The 12,468-nt window shown below is 39.3% G+C and overlaps 1 protein-coding gene across 2 annotated transcripts in view; it reads right to left on the bottom strand.

Moving 5' to 3' along the window:
* The window catches only part of LOC106132943 (WAS/WASL-interacting protein family member 3), a 29,720-nt gene that overhangs the window by 12,524 nt on the left and 4,728 nt on the right, over window positions 1-12,468 (bottom strand). The window lies entirely within an intron of this gene.

The raw sequence follows: 12,468 nt of genomic DNA, 5'->3' as shown, positions 1-12,468 counted from the left end.
GGCTATGGTGTGCCGGGAAGAGGCAACTAAGGGATAGGCTTACAAACTTGGGATTCTTTTTTAGGCGATGGGCTAACAACCTGTCACTATTTGAATCTCAATTCTATTATTAAGCCAAATAGCTGAACGTGGCCATTCAGTCTTTTCAAGACTATTGGCTCTGTCTACCCCGCAAGGGATATAGACGTGACCATATGTATGTATGTAGCTATGGCTATGCGTACGATGCGTGCAGACGCCCGGCGGCGACCGACAAGGGTTTCCAATCGTCCCCTAAGCCCGCTCCCTTCTACTCATTAATTCCCAGACAGTCATATAGCAGATACTTGTATGTATAGCAAGTCGTTGCACCCGTGATTGGCTGCATTGTAGCATTCGGAATTCTGCATTGATTGTGTCACGTAACTTGAACGTCATGAGTCCGAACGCATTCACGCTTACCCAAAACAAAGCAATGTTTGATCGTGCACTGGTGACGGAAACGCGAAAACCAATCGCGAATGTAATCTCTAATTACGAGGTAATTTCGTAACTGCATTACTTAACGATTGTTGTCAAACGATAACATTTAAACAAACAATTTATAACTGGTACAGGCGATGCAATTTGGCGATCAACTTGATCGTTAACTTGCACCTGCGTCATGTGATTGCGGGGAACTATCACGACCTGATCACTAGGCCTGCTGACCACTGAAACTTTATACTTACAAGCAAGTCTACGCAGCTGTCATTGTAACATAACCGTCATTACTCTTATAAGAATATCAAGCCAAAGATCAAGACCATATATATTTATAAGACGTAGAAAAGGTTTGTAAAATGAAGACCATAAAATCCATCTCAAAACGGTAGCTGATAAATAAAACATGTTGTATTAGACTTACATAAAGGATACAATCAAACGAAATGGTCACCTTTTTTGGACTTTATAATATTAAAATTAGCTTTTATCTAAATCTATCTAATTATCATATCTACAACGTATTAAGTATAGTCGATGTTATCAATGACGTTACACATTTTTACATAAAACTGATAAAATTAGCGAAATTGGTGTACATTGATGACTATTTAATTGACACCAGTGGTGGATCATGAACTTGGCAATTTATCATAATTAAGTGGAAACTCGCAATTTATACACGCAAGTCAAGCTGGCAGCAATAGCTTGTATCCAAATAATGATGGAGTTTTAGGAAATTTTATTTAGTCATACTTTATTGTACGAAATATACCCGAAAGATATCCAAAGAGATATTTCCTTCAGTAGGTTTTAATCTACCATTTTTTCAAAACTTATTTATCTAAAATCATATCGTTGTTACGTTACGAGATAACTTGTGGGTACACTACAATATTTGTTGATTTAAATGATACAGCTAGAGCAAAATGTAGGTTACATAGCTGAGTACGTTAACCGCAAGACGATGACATCTAACATGGCCGAGCTGACGTGACAAGGTCAAAAGAGGGCCGCACTACTCTCTACGCAAAAGAGAAAGTACCACTAGATTTCGGAGCTCATTTACGATTCCCCGCACGAGACGCCCCTTGTTTTCGTTGCGTAAGTTGATGCACTGATTAGATAACCGGCGAGCATCGGGATCGGCGGAAATAGTCAGCTTACCGAGGTTGTGTGATGAGATGACGTCCTTCTTATCAGCTGCCATAAACAAATACCGAGCAGGCAATGACCCACAAATTTATCACCACGATTACCGTCCAAAGTTCAGTGTCTGCCGTTCACAAAGTAAGCTGACTAGGGCATTCCGTTCTCGCTTCCTGGACAATGACTGCTGTCGCAATACTTTTCATTTGTTAGCTTTTCGCATCACACAGCGTATACACTTTTGGTGAGGTACTATTTAATTTTCTTTTGCTTTGTAGGTACTCTCAAATTGTATATGAAATAAAGTTCAACCTATTTAATTGACGTCAAGAACTTATGTAACCACATTCTTTTTATATTTCCGAGAAAAAGAAATTTAATTCTTACCAAATTAGGACAGTATATTCATTCATTCGTTCAATTCTCAATTATATATTACAATGCAATATGACGAATGAACGTATGTTTGACAAATGAATCGCTAAAACAAGAACCGTTTATACTTGGAACCTGTAGTAGGTCACCTATTGTCTCTCATACGGTAGGCTATAATCACTCGCCTCACAAAAAGTCACTAACACTTAATGAACAGTTACAGAGATACAGAGATACGGTTCTCCGACAGCAAACAGTCAAAAAACTTATATTCTTAAAACAATAGAAGGGAAGGGAAGCTAGCTTATTACAGTTTTTGTTTAATTATTACGTGCGACTAATTACCATGTGAATCTGAATGTCATTTGCGAGGTGTGGGATACAATTTCACTGTAAAATGTATGCATAGTAGGCGTTGTCAACAGCACCGATACTATAAATGTACGGGATGATTCTGAAGCTGAAGATGACAGTCGGAAAAATTTACTTGACGCTGAATGTAACAGCAGGTATAACACACATTTTCAGAAACAGTTAAATCTTCGACAAGGCTTCACCTAAAATAATCTATACTAATATTATAAAGCTGAAGAGTTTGTTTCGAATTGAAAAATTCTTTTTGAATAGACCATTTATCGAGGAAGGCTTTAGGATATATATTACATCACGCTGCAACTATTAGGAGCGAAGAAATAATGGAAAAGGTGAAAAAAAAAACGGGGTAAATTATTCATCCTTGTAGGCTTCAATGATGCCCAAAATAACTATTCTACAGCACAGGGCACAGCTAGTAAATAATAAGTAAGCCTAAATTGGGTGAAAGGTAAAGGATCTCAACAAGAAAAATCGAGAGATATGTAGTGCGTAGAGACAGTTTTAGGTTACGGAGTCAGCGCGGTGGTATTGGCTGAGAATCGCACCTCTCGTGCCGTTACTCGCATGTTTACATTGCGGCTCCGTATTGAATCACAACAACACCCGACACACGATTGTCGACATCTAATTCTGACAAGTGACGGTAGCGAAGTTAACTGACTTTTCGAACTTCTTCATGTTAAGTTGATATTTTTTAGTTTATACGAAATGGACATATTGTTTGGCCTCTGATTAGCTATATAAAAAATGAATTTTCAATGCCTTGATGCCTGACTGATTGGTGACATGGCCTAAGCTCTGTATGTATCATATTGTTTTATTATCATATCATATTGTAAAAACCTATTAACTGCAAATAAAATAAAATTTCATTGAATTGACATTTCGAAGCACAACTCACACCCGTGGGGCACAGAGATTTCAAATTTCACACGTATATTTCTTATGTGGTCTAGGGGGGAGACTAAGAGAGGATTTACCGAAATTCCTACGAGAAAAGAAATTAGCTAGATGTGTCCTTTAACATTATCGTGCTTTAGTAACATGTTCTACTTATTGCAAAGCCTACAAATAAAAAAGTAACGTTTTACACAGCTTTGTCACGGTTTTGGGGACATGGGCGCACGCCATCCGGTAATTTAGGATAATCTGCATTTTTTGAGATCACGTTGACAGAGTTGAGAGGAATGAATTGTGGTCAGCACTTTCTATGCATGGGGTGAGCAGTCTCTTAATACGAGCACTGAAATCCTTATATGAGGATTCGAGTGCTTGTGTCAGGATAAACGGAGCGCACACTGAGTGGTTTAAGATTGAGAAAGGCGTTAGGCAAGGATGTGTTGCGTCACCGTGGCTGTTCAACCTATTTATGGATAGCTGTTTGACAGATTTGAAAGAGTCTAAAAGTGGATTAAGGATGAATGAGTTACTCGTCAAATGTCTGCTCTATGCCGACGATCAGGTTATACTGGCGTCATCAGCGGAGGAGTTACAGGAGATGGTAAACTGTATGCATGAAGCTTTAAAAGAGAAAGGAATGAAAGTGAACGTAAGTAAAACTAAAACACTGGTTTTTGAAATGGAGAAAGAAATGACAGCATGTAATATTTTGATTGGAGGAGAAAAAGTGGAGCAAGTGAAAGAGTTTGTATATCTAGGATCAAAGTTTACATCAGATGGCAAGTATGATAGTGATATTGAAAGGAGAGTGAACGCGGGGAACATGGTGAATGGAGCTTTGCATGCCTTTATGAGCAGTCAGAAACTATCCAAAAAGGCTCGACTGGCTGTGCACAGGGGCGTGTTGGTCCCGACATTAATGTATGGGAGTGAAAGTTGGGTATGGCAAAAGAAGCATGAAAGCAGAATAAATGCAGTGGAAATGAGAGCGTTAAGGAGTATGATGGGTGTGAAATTGAGTGACAGGATAAGGAACAGCGTGATAAGGGAATGTTGTGATGTGAAAGAAGATGTAGTTACAGGAATAGAAAAGGGTATGTTAAGATGGTTCGGTCATGTGGAGAGGATGAATGAAAGCAGGTTGACTAAGCAGATATACAAGGAGAGTGTGGAGGGAAAGGTCGGAGTGGGAAGACCTAGACGAACGTATCTTGATCAAATTAAGGACGTCCTGGTAAAGGGTCAGGTCAAAAGTACCCGAAACCGCCGAGCTTGTATGAAGAGAGTTATGAATGTGGACGACGCGAAAGAAGTATGCAGAGATCGTGGCAAGTGGAAAGAGGTAGTCTCTGCCTACCCCTCCGGGAAAGAGGCGTGATTTTATGTATGTATGTATGTATTTGAGATCACGACATAATTATTAACATCAAGATGATAGTGAAATTGCCGCTTTTCGAGGACAAATGCCATAGAACAGACCAACATGTTTTTCAAGCACTGTTAACTGGAGTTCGTATTAACATTTTAAGGAAAACTATAATTAATTGCGAAACACTCATGACTACAGAAAATTTAAAATGATTTGACGCATAATAGTGGAAATTCTATTATTATAGGTCTTATAATAATAGAATTTCCACTTTTATTATATATTATAGGTTACAGAGCACCTTCTGTCTGCCTGCCTGCACTCTAATGAAGCATCTACTATTTTATAAAGAGAAATGAGCGTGGGTACTGATTAACACTAATCATAATTATTCTACAGCAAACAGAGTGCCGCTATAAAGTACTTCAATAATTCTTCCGTAAATTTCAGAATTCATATACAACCACGGAGGCTATGGCTGAAAAAGTATAGTTTCGAATTGTAATAAAACCTGAAAATTTTGTTTTGGAGATCATAACAATTTCAGAAATGTAGAGTTTCAGGGTCAGCGGCTTGCAAATGGCAATCGTCGGTAGCCATTGAGCTGCCATTACCATTTGCATAACAGTGAAGGTGCAGATGTTACGCGATGAAAGTGTTGCGCAGCCACCACGTTAGCATGGCCGTCACGGACGCTTCAAGCTCGGACTAATGGGTGCAACAGCTAAATTGTTTGTACTGCTAAATAGCATGAAGACTCAAAATAAAAAACAGAAATCCGATGAATACTTTAATGTTTAGTATGCAAGAAGTTGGAGCATAAGTTCAGAGTAACTGATCTGTAAAGCAGTTGAAGTAATAGAACTGCTTCCTGACAAAGGGACAATTTATTTTTTAATGGACGCTGTACATAAACTTGAAACTGGTAATCAAGAATAACCAATAGAAATGTATAGAATCTAGCGTTGATTATAAAGAACAGAGCGGGCTATTAGTTATTCCCTGTGATTGTAACATATCAGAGCAATATGCTAGGCAGGAGCGGTGCGGGCGCAGCACTGACACGCACGCAATCAGAGCGGAACGGATGATAACCGCATCACTGTTTTTGTGCCCATTATATGATTTCCGTCTGTCTGTTCACCTTCGTGATTTACCGACGTCTCTGCTCACGTCGTTTACAAATGTCACGCCACTCGGTTTGAAAACATTTTTGTTTCGGACGATGTTTACAATTGAGCAATCGGACTCTTCGATCAACATTATATCGAATTGCTTCTATCAACAATCATTTTGTTTTCGTGGTGTCATCAGTTGAATGCTTTGATGATCGCATGTTTGCAGTTTTGTTATTAACACACAAATTTGTTTCATCAGAAGTTAAATCATTTTCTTTTTTAAAAAGAACTCTACCGTTTAAAAAAAAAAACAAATGCAAATTGAGTAGTTGTTTTTAGATCTATTTCAGTATTCACATAATAATTCTATTTCGAGTAAACGTAGTCCACCATCGTCAAAAACTCACTCTTGAAAACCGAGTCTTGTGAAGAATTGTATGAAACAGAACGTTTCACATTCAGGCCTGAAACAGCAGCCTGGCGTAGGAGGCGCGGTATCGCGGCCATGGCCTGCGAATGGCGCTATCTGATAAAGCTATCGCTAATGGTTCGCGAGTCGCCGACGGCCAGAACCACTGTCACTACTCCATTATCGCAAATTCTCAAAAATATAAAGAGTGCGTGACTCAAACCTACTGACGGTCAAAATTATATGAATTTATGATCTCTGATACGGTTCATGAATAATCCAAAGCCTTTCAAAAATGCTGATTGTTATCAAGCAAATGACTGTAAGGTAAATACATTTGTTACTCGAGCCTTTTGGAAAGTTTCGTATTTCACAGCAACAGATTTGATCAAAGAGCACATAGAATAATAACTACATGTTAGATCTGACTGACGAGCGTCGTGACTAGCAACCGGTTTGTGAAACCTCTCTTTCCAATATATTAAGATATTACTTTACTTTTTTATCTATTTTTAATATATTTGTGGACCGGCAGCGTCTGTTAAGACCTTGTGGAATGATGACAGGGTGGAGTGAAAATACTCCTATGACAAAAAGTACACAACGGACATATTTACACACGGAAATGTTAAGGAACGAAATGATAACTCAAAATTGTCTCGAGAATTTGTTTTAAGATCATGGATTTACTGATCATGATGATAAACGAAAACATGAAATGGAAGCTACTAAGATTTCACAGCTGCATCGAAACACACGTAAAGATCTATATGTTGTTTTAAAAATGAGGGATACATTTGCCAATGCTGATCTGGTTACTTGGCAGATCAAACGAGTTAGTCCTAATGGCCGCGTGCAAAACAAAAGCGAGTGTTCCCGTGCGGCCGGTTTTGTAGTCAGGTTTATCGATCGCGTCGTGAGGCAGACGTGTGGAAAGGTGGCTTGAAGTCGGTGGGTTAGTCTGCTGTACCCGATAATCATTGTCGATAATTCTCACGTTTGTGGAGCATTTTGGCGATACAGTAATTTAAATGGAGAGAACTTTGTTTATTTTAGTATACGATGTAGTCTAGTGATGTCTAAAATAGATTGTAATTACATCGATCAATGGAATATAACAATATCCTGAACACTGATTGACATGCCAACTCTGCTTGACATATTCTTATAATGTTTGCGTTTGTTAGGCTTCTTGGCTAGCTCATCTGACACTGGTCTGACCTCCGTTGCTAGCTGTCTCGTTTCACCGCGGAGGTAAGCAAAATTTTAATCCTATTCCGACTATGATAATCGAAAAGAAGGTAATATTTACATAAGCGCTTAGGTAAATGGGTCAAGTTGAAATCCTAGCAGTGATCCAATTTAGTGTGAAGACATTGCTTTTGGGAAAACAAGAACAAAATTATCTTAGTGTTACCGAAAACACTAAAAAAAAACGTAAAAATTACTGAAAAGTTTTGGTAGATTTTGATAATATTTTTACCTGGCAAGCGACCGTCCCACGGAGTCCTGCCGGGGCTAGATATACACGGACGAAAACCTGTCGTCCTTGACATTAGCGAGCCAGACGTTTGGTTCGGTAAACTTTGTAGGCTGAGTTAATGTTGTCTCTGTTTTACATAAACGAGATAACTTGATAAGCAAACGTTTGCCTTGATAACGGCAGTTTAATAAACAACAATATTGACTTCAGAGTCAGCTATGTCTATTATTTAATACATTGTAAATATTATGCTGCGTCTAGTAATTAACTAATTATTCAATTGTACATAAAAGATCGTTATCTTCTCTTCGTGAAACGACAACTTTTTACCGCGTCTGAACGTATGTTCAACCAATCTAACAGACTAACCAATAATACATATATACACCTACACTTTTCACAAACATTTTATTTATTAAGTAATTGATCAGGTATAAGAAAGACAAAGATCAGATGTTTCTTCATACAGCCAAATAACGCATAACAAATGGTAAGACGCTCATGACATGACGTCGTTTCTCTTCTTCAATTTTTATTCTTCGTCCTTGAATACACTAGTCGATGTGAACAAGAGATGTAAGCAAGACCTCCTATAGGTACCCATATACCTTCAGGGTGAGAGCCATCTTTTTTGGGCGCCATTGTGGTGCCGCTCCTGCGCACGCGCCTTTCTGTCGCGGATAGAAAGTGGTTACCGTAATCGCTAATTACCGCGTTCGTTTCCGCGCATCCAGCCTGATGCGTGCTGCCACGAAACTTGCGTATGACATTATTTACGAAGAATCGCAGCAATTTGTGCTATGCGTCACATGGCCGCATTGATCAACAAGAATCAATTTGCCGTTAGTTGATTGGCAGAAAATAGGTCTTCAATTTATTTCACTTTGCATCAATAGTTATAGTAGTTACATTTTCCATATACTGTATGAAAAATAAAATGACTGGGTTGAGACTTTAGAAGATGCCATGACAGACACATCTCCAAAAAATCAGTAGATACCAAATCCGAAGATCGAAAACACCATTCACTTCATCGGCTGTTGCTAAGACATTTTGTCATAGAGTAGTGAAATGTAACGGGTAGCTATGGCAATTAGCAGCATGGCGTCCCGTTAGTGACGCGGATGCGTGCACTTTACCCGCGACTGCTGCCTTCTATATCGTGATTCGTGACATGATACCAAGGAATATTACTCTGAAATTGATGTAAAAGGTATCTGTGGTTATTATTAGGATATTGTGATAAATTCCAGTTCAGAACAAACGATTATTCTATATCATAGAGAAAAGAGGCAGAACGTTGATCAGTGCTCGGATTATTACCACATTGTTAAGAATTATTGAACTTGTTTAATGACCTTACCTCTCAAACGTGGACTTGGATACTCATTTAACCCCTTGTTTTCAATATCCTTCGACTTTGTTGAAAGCATAACAAAGGTCCCAAGTTCTTGGTCACATCGTTGGGCAAGTGACCATGCTCTGATATCTCATAATATCGTGGATTTATCTCAGTAATCGGCATCCAGGAAGTAGCTCCCGCCACTGGCAAATGGCAATATTGATAACGGTATCGATCAATTGACCTTGCCTTTAATTGCACTAGAGCAAATAATACAACTTCTTGATGGAAAATACGCGCCAGATAAGGCTTATACTTACCTTATAATCATGCCCGAATATCCTGGTACTTATAATTAGCTACACGACTTTAACGTGACAGGCATTGAAGAAGTAAGGAAAAATGTTTCTTATTGGACAATGACTCAGTCCTACAATATCATAACAAGACAGGCCCTACGATCTCTGGATTAAAAAAAACTCCGACCACGGAAGAAGTTGTCCTGTTGAACCTGTCACTATTTGAATCTCAATTCCATCATTAAGCCAAATAGCTGAACGTGGCCATTCAGTCTTTTCAAGACCGTCGGCTCTGTCTACCCCGCAAGGGATATAGACGTGACAATATGTATGTTTGTATGTTCATTTTTGTGGAATTTGACACACAGTAAAATTGGAACGGAAATAATTCATCATCACATCACTATACAGATCAACGAACAAAAGCATTTCATCGTCAATGCTGCCAAAAGGCGCCACATTGGTCTATGTGTTCAGACACGCACGCGCGTCTGCACAAAGGCTGCATAAGATCACGTCGTCTACGTATACTGTACATGTCAACGCTGGTATAATGCGCGACGCGCCATTCTTGGTTCTTTGTAGCTCGACGTGAGGGAATGCGGGCCACCGCCAGACGGAACGAGCAAAACAAATCGTGAAATGCTATGCAGCCCCCAGAAGAGGAATAAAATTAGTCTTTGTATGACTAGGTTTGGTCCTCCGTACGAGTGAATTTTATAGCCTAAATACGCGGTTCTGATGAACTTTACTTTGTTTAATCTATTAGATTTAATCTACATTCTTGAAAGTAAGGTTTCAGATAACAAATAGCTCTCAAAAAGATGATTTTATAGGTACAAGACCATCCGAAATCAAAAAGCGAGAAATTCGAGAAACCTCGTTCAGTACCACACAACGATCACGTCCTCATGAGAAGAAAGGCGAGACGGCTCATCGTCAAACAATTCGCGTGTATCAGTTACCCAAATAACAATTATGCCGTAGTATTGCGCAACGGTCTCTTCCGCGGCGGATCGGATCCGGCCGGAATGGTAACTAAAGGTAATTTCACATCTGACCGCGCGGCGCCGCCTGCTGAGCCACGCTCGACTTGCATCCATTTCACGGATCGATCGCGGACACTCGGACGATTCTCATCGACTTTCCATCGATGATGGCTGAGGGGGAAACACTCGACGTGACATCGATTGTGTAACTTATGCAAAGTCTGAAAATGCTCATCAAAGCGAAGAAGCGTAACTTCGATGGTGAATCATAATTTAAACAAATTTCATGTGAACCAAGCATACTAGATTTTCTTCAAGAGCCTTTTTATCGTGAGACAAGAAAGACCAAAGCCTTATTTAAGATTCATTAATTTTATTTCGATGGGAAGGTCGAGGCTTGATGGTCACAGTATATCCCACTTGTCCCATTGAGGTGGCAATTTTTTATTGATCGTTTAAACGCATAGGCACAACAAGTTTTGTATCGCCAAAACATCGATTGATGTTCAATATAAAACTATTACTACTATATGTAAATACTCGAGAGCTTTGACGGGTGAAAGTGTAGTGATATCATGGGTGTCACGTGGTGAAACCCGCGTCACCCGCCGAATAACAACACTCTCGTTTTCGGCGCGGTCGGCGAGGGCGCTGCGACCGCGAACGAGGAATGCTAACTAGCAATGTCAGCGGACGCGGCAAGGCTGGTAAATCATGCGACGTGCATAGGGCTGACGGATCTACTGGCGGGAAAGATCTTCAGCGATTACTGTTGAGAAGGAATATGCCTAATCTTCTTCCTTTTTCTGTCTATTCGACTAACTTAAAAGACGAAGAGGGAAGGAGAAAGGGAAGAACATAGAGACGTGAAATCCCTTTCCCATCTTCCTTCTCTTTCACAACAATGAAGAAGGCTGCCTTGAATATATTTGGTCGAACTGCCGCTTAAGAAGTATTTTAGCTACTAAAGGCTATTCAGATAGGCAGGGGGATGATTACATAAAATTGACAGAGGTCGGTATAGCGTACTTGTAGATCTCTCAAGTAGAGATGCAAAACTATACGTTAATTAAATAGTAAGGTTCATTTGCTTTGTATTATCTCGATAAAGACGTGCTGGCGCGAGGAAAGAAGTAACCAAAATTTTCGCTTCATTGCATAATTCTGTAAAAAAATCTGTTCAGCGCGTTTTGGCAACCCTAGCTGAAATGTCAGTTACGTGTTACTGACCGGCGTGTACAGGAAAACCAGTGTCTCTCATTACAAGCATTAATATATGTTAGTTGCTGCCCCCGGCGCCGCTCGCACTTTCGTTATCGATCGAAAGTGTGGTAGGTGTAGCGATAGCGATTCTATGCCAAATTTCATGGCGATCTGTCGGACGAATGGGCCGCGAAAGTGGCACAAATATAGACGCGCTTTCACGTCTCTAAATATTAAGTTAAATTACACTTTATTAAATTCCTAAACAAGAAAAAAGGGCATGTCAGACGCGCTTTGGCGCGCGCTTCCGACAACACAATGTATAGAAAGTTCTTTTTTATCTGTGAAATAACATTCGTAACAAAAACTGCCCGAGGTATTCGAACCCGCGACCTCTGGCAGATCAGAACATGGAGGCGATTATGTATCATTACCAGTCCCTTTACACTCTCTTTCACTACAGCACTGTATAACGCATTTTAGAGCTGTTTTCGATACATCATCATAATCGGTTGGCTCTCTAATGCGGCGCGTGCTTTTTGCATAACTTTCTCATCAATAAAATATGTTTACGTAAACGAGTCTACTATCACAGACGACCTTTCCCCTCTTGAATGTCTTTGCAATTAATTAATGACAAATTAAGTCGGTTCTGTGTATTACATATTAATTGTTTTGAAATAAGTTATTTATATTTTCAAACTAGTTTAATAGTAGTTGCTACTTTCAAAATGACTGCATAACTTATATGTATGTTATTATAAAATGATGTAAGTAGTTTAGTATAGTGTAGACAAATACAAATTTTTATTTAAAATATCGATCCTTTATAAAGTTCATTGACGAATGCAAGAAGAACAGGTGGGCAAGGCATCATGGTGTGCGAGAGACCATATTTTATTGTCCAAGTATCTACCGCGTTTGGTTTTTCTTGATTCGTCTCCCTACAAAATCTTAGAGTCAATTCAATTACATTCATATCAAACGTCAGTTAA

The sequence above is a fragment of the Amyelois transitella genome, chromosome 4 (genome assembly GCF_032362555.1).
Source record: "Amyelois transitella isolate CPQ chromosome 4, ilAmyTran1.1, whole genome shotgun sequence".
NCBI classification, from domain to species: Eukaryota; Metazoa; Arthropoda; class Insecta; order Lepidoptera; family Pyralidae; genus Amyelois; species Amyelois transitella.
Note: the sequence above shows the minus strand (reverse complement) of the source record. Positions and strands in the feature narration are given on the sequence as shown.